Raw genomic sequence first — 5,571 nt, 5'->3', positions numbered from 1 at the left:
TCTTTCTCGTAGTCAGTAAAAATAACATTTTCATGGAGATTTCAGATCTTATGTAATACTCGTGGCATTTCTTTCAGCATTTTCACTTTCTTTTCATAATACCCCAGTGAGATCTTTTATCTTTTACTTGTTTCAGTCATGTCTGGCCATGAAGAATTTTTCAGTCAAATGAATTGGACCCCACCACTTGTTTTTTTTCTAAAGCCTAGTACTTATTCTATTGTTCTCTTTTGCCGAACCACTGAGTTACATGGACATAAACACACCAGCATCAGTTGTCAATTGGTAGTGGCAACAAAAACATACACAGACAATATGTCTGGTACATACATACATATATGTAGTTTTGTGTTTGTGTCTGTTTGTCCCCCACTCACTACTTGATAACCAGTGTTGGTTTATTTACATCTCCATAACTGTGATTCAGAAAAAAAATTCATAGAATAAGGACCAGACTTATTATGTATGCATGTGTGTTTGTTTGTCCCCCACCACTGGGGACAACTGGTATTGTGGTGTTTATGCACAACAAAACTTAATAGTTTGGCAAAAAGAGACTGACAGAATAAATATCAGGTTTTAAAAAAATAAGTACCGGGGTCAATTCACTTAATTAAAATTCTTCAAGGTGGTTGCCCCAGCATGGCCACAATTGTAATGACTGAAATAAGTAAAAGATATAAAATGAAAGATCTCCCAAGGTACTGATTATGACTGAGTCACCTTTTGAAAATATGTCTCTACATAGAGCAAATGAATCATCATTTAACGTCTGTAGTCCATGCTGGCATGGGTTAGACAGTTTGACAGGATCCAATGTGTCCAAGGACTATCATTTATTTTTTACTTGTTTTAGTCATTTGACACTCATTAATGAGTGCATATATATATGTGTGTGTGTGTGTGTGTTTGAAAGTTTACAGATTTTCAATAGAATTTAGAGCCAGAACTGAAAGTTATGTTTTGTATACAAATACATCTATGTGAGCAATGTGATTGAAGTTAGAAAAATAGGTATTGGGTGTATATGCATATTTCAGAAGTTATTGCTCCTTCTTCAGTGTTGATATGTAAATTGTTCTCTCCAATAGTATTATATCACTAAACATAGTGGGTATTTAACCAATGTATTCATGGATAGTTAATGGGTTGGATGTGGTGCTGAGGAGGGAACAATAAGTCTTGAAACATGCATGTCTTCCCTTAACCCATTTTTCTGTCTTTGATCACATTGTTTACATAGATGTATTCATATACAAAATGTAACTTCCAATACTGGCTCTGGGTTCTATACAAAATCTGTAGAGGTAAAATTAAAAATTAAAACAGTGCATTGCTAACACAAAAGTAGGACTTATAAACCCTTAATATATTTGGTAGCATCTCAGGGTTGAGCAATTAACATACACACATACAGATATATATATATATATATATATATATATATATATATAGACACACACACATTCAGGGTTGGCCAAAAGTCACCTGACAGTAATTTAAAACCATTTAATTCCAAGATTAAAACAAAAAATTATTTTATATGAGACTAATAAATAGACAAATATTGAGAGAAAAAACTGATTTTAACTCACAGCATTCATAATTGGAATCATCATCATCATCATCATCGTCGTTTAACGTCCGCTTTCCATGCTAGCATGGGTTGGACAATTTGACTGAGAACTGGTAAAACCAGATGGCTACACCGATTAACGTTTCTGATACCAACCTGGCTGAAACTGCCTCTGGCTCTGTAGTACAAATGTCTTGTTTTCATAAGTTTTGAATTAAAATCTTCCACCAAACCTTAGTCACAATTAATGTTCCTAACACTAGCTGAATGATAACTAAGCTATTTTACTAAATTCTTTGTTATATTTAAAATTAATTGAAAGAAACATTGAGCATCTCAACAGGAATATGGTAACAAAAGGGTTAAGTATTCATGGAATTTTGATTTACTGTCTGGTGACTTTTGGCCAACCCTGTATGTATGTGTGTGTGTGTGTGTTACTGCTGGTAGGGACACAGTATTTTGTTTTGCAACCATAATATACTACCAAATATATTAGAGGTTTATAAGTCAATACTATATATATATATATACACCAGGGAACAAGCACATGGTATTAAATTGATATTAATTAATATCCAATTTTTTACCCTATTGTTTTAATTTAATTATATATATATGCTATGAGAGGTAATGGTGTCACTAAGACCCAGAGTTGTCAGGTAATGCTGAGTAAGTGCTATGGACAAACCATAGTTAAGCCCCAGGTTCAGTGATTATGCGAATAAGGAGTCCAAGGTAGGTCATATATCAGCATGTGAATATATGAAAAAATGAGATAAAAAACCAAGGCTCTGAAGATTTTAGAACATTTATAAATTGAATATATACACACACACACACACACACACACACATATATATATATATATATATATATATATATATATATGCATGGTCAGCTCAATAAGTATCCAGACTGTTGCCATAGTAACGAAACTAAAGCATGCAGGATGAAGCCGCTTGGCACAGATTGACCTTCAACACTGCGGTGCAGGTGCACTAACTTTTAACTTTCTAGCTCACTTCCGCTGTTTACATCAGTGCTTAGAAGGAAGGTGTGTAGCATGTGATCAGCACATTGACCATGACAAAGTTTAGCAGAGAACCTGCATCAAATTTTGACAAAAGCTTGGCAATACCTGCTTAGAGGTCTATGCAAAATTTTCAGAAAGTTTTCATCGTTCTTGACACAATCAAGGAGATTTTGTGCAACTGATACTAGAGTATCATTTTGGTCAGCTGAAGGCACTTTTGGCACAAACTTGGCAAGCACACGTCTCATACCCAAATCTTCATTGACAATGGACTGAACTGAACTATAACTAATCTGCACATCCTCTTATAACTCACAGATGGTGATTCAACAATTTCTCTTCACAGCTGCATGCACATCTGTGATGTTTTTCTTAGTTCTGCTGCTTGCAGGTCTCCCAGTACATTCGTCAATATCAACATTTTTTCAGCCATCTTGGAAACGTCTGAACCACTTGTACACTTGTGTGTGGCTCATACACTTTCTGCAACTTTGTGTAGGCCTCTGAGCAAGTATTGCCATGACAACTTTCTCTGTCATGGTCAGTGCAATAATCACAGACTACACACCTTCCTTCAAAGCACTGCTGTAAACAGAAGAATTAGCTGTTTCAGTCTTTTCCAGTAGCTGAGTTGTTGCAAAGAGATGATCACTGTTAGGTGACCATAGCTGGGAGCAGTAATCCAGGCGGCTGAGGACAAATGTCTTCCAGAGGACCATCATGGTTTCCTTATCTCTGGTTCTGAATGTAATAATATAAGATAAGATAATATAACCAATTTTCAAAAAAATAAACCAAATAAAGCCAACAATTTGTTTCAACTTATATACATTATTTGATTTATAAACAATTTGTATCTATGTATACAAGTTTCTTCAGATCCTTCGTTCAAAAAAACAGACGAAATTCCATGTAAAAGACTGGCATATTGCATAATACTGATTCAAAATACCTATGTTTAGGAACGTGAGCATTAACAATTCAAAGCATAAATACAACAAAAGAACATCAAAATTCAAACGGATAAATTAATTAAGTAAAGAAAATTTATAATATTCAAAAATGTTTTTCTATATCTCTAATAATATTAATCTAAATGTATTTAAATCAAAATGAATCACTGGCCATTTTAATAATATATAATAATAATAATGATATAAATAAATAAAGTATCAATGTTTCACTTAGTTTTATTGATGGATTAATCGTGTAAATCCATATTTATTCTATAGATAAGCCTATACATGTTCAAAAGAACATATTTTTAGTATATCAACTATTTATTTATATGTGATACTAGCCATATATTTATTATTACTCAAAGAAAATATATAAATTATATGTAATGATAATATATAATAACCCCTCTCAATCATGTATTGTTACTGACATAAATTATTCAAAATAATATAGATATTTTGAATCAGTATTTTGCAATCTGGCAGTCTTTTTACATGGAATTTCGTCTGTCTTTTGAACCAAAACCCTGAAGAGACTTGTATACATGGATATGAATTGTTTATAAATCAAATAATGCATACAAGTCGAAACAAATTGTTGGCTTTATTTTATTTTTAAATTGGTTATATTATCTTATCTTATATTTATAGTATATTATATTATAATGTGATAAATTGTTTGATTTATCTGATTTATTTGATTTATTACATATATATATATATTTCGTTTTTGGATTTGGTTTGCAAGATTTTTTATGTGAGTTCATGTGTTGAAGCATATTCTGTTGTGTCTGGGGAGAGTCATTCTCTTTTAGTGCCTTATAATTCAACACACTCACTGGTAAAATTTCCACTTATTTCTTTTTTATTTTTCTAAAATTTTCGTTGTGTCTTGTCACCTTTTCAATAGTTGTTGACTCTGACCGTTATTCACACTGCATTGCTTTTTGTTTGTTTGTGCGCACAAATAGAGAAATACAATTGACATAGCAGCATTTTGCCTGGTGTGCTAACGATTCTGCCAGCTCGCCACCTTGTGTATGTATATAATAATCCTTTCCACTATAGGCACAAGGCCTGAAATTTGGGGGGAGGGGACCAGGCAATTACATCAACTCCAGTGTTTTATTAGTACTTAATTTATCGATCCTGAAAGGATGAAAGGCAAAGTCGACCCTGGTGGCATTTAAACTCAGAACGTAAAGACAGGTGAAATACTGCTTTTGTCCAGCATGCTAACAATTCTGCTAGCTTGCTGCCTTGTGTATGTATATAATAAAGCCTTATGTTATCTGACATTGATGCTCCCACCATTTTTTTGGAATAAGGAACATATCACCCCCTCAGTTTAATACTACTATCTTCTGCCCCACGGGTACCTTTATTGGAGTTCACTCTTCTCAAGTATTCATGGTAGGTTCCTGACACAAAAACACCCTATAAACTTGCTGAGATCCCTAAACTAAACCTATATCTGTTGATCAATTCTCCTTTTACTTCTCTAACATCCACAAACTACAATCCAGTCGAGACCTCACTCAACAGATCAATCAATGTTATTGATGTAAGTAATTAAAGTTACTCTAATATCTCACAGTGGTTTCTTTTATATGGCTGTTCATTAAAATGAATGTTTCACAAATACTAAAAGATTTCAAATTCTAGTAGTAACATAACAGAGTTATGTCATTATATTGCCATGAGATGCCATGTAAAAAGCACCTGGGCCAGTGTCATGTAATAAGCACCTGGGCCAGCAACATGTAAAAAGCACCCATGCTGATGCCTTGTAAAACATCCATGTTATGTGCCAGCACCACATGACAAATGCACATAAAATGCACTCATGTTGCTGCTACATAAACATATCGAGTACACTCTGTAAAGTGGTTGGCATTAGGAAGGACATTCAGCCATAGAAACCATGCCAAAAGACGACTAGAGCCTGGTGCAGCCCTCCGGCTTGCCAGCTCCTGTCAAATTGTCCAATCCATGCCAGC

Source organism: Octopus bimaculoides, chromosome 3 (assembly GCF_001194135.2).
Source record: "Octopus bimaculoides isolate UCB-OBI-ISO-001 chromosome 3, ASM119413v2, whole genome shotgun sequence".
NCBI lineage: Eukaryota > Metazoa > Mollusca > Cephalopoda > Octopoda > Octopodidae > Octopus > Octopus bimaculoides.
Note: the sequence above shows the minus strand (reverse complement) of the source record.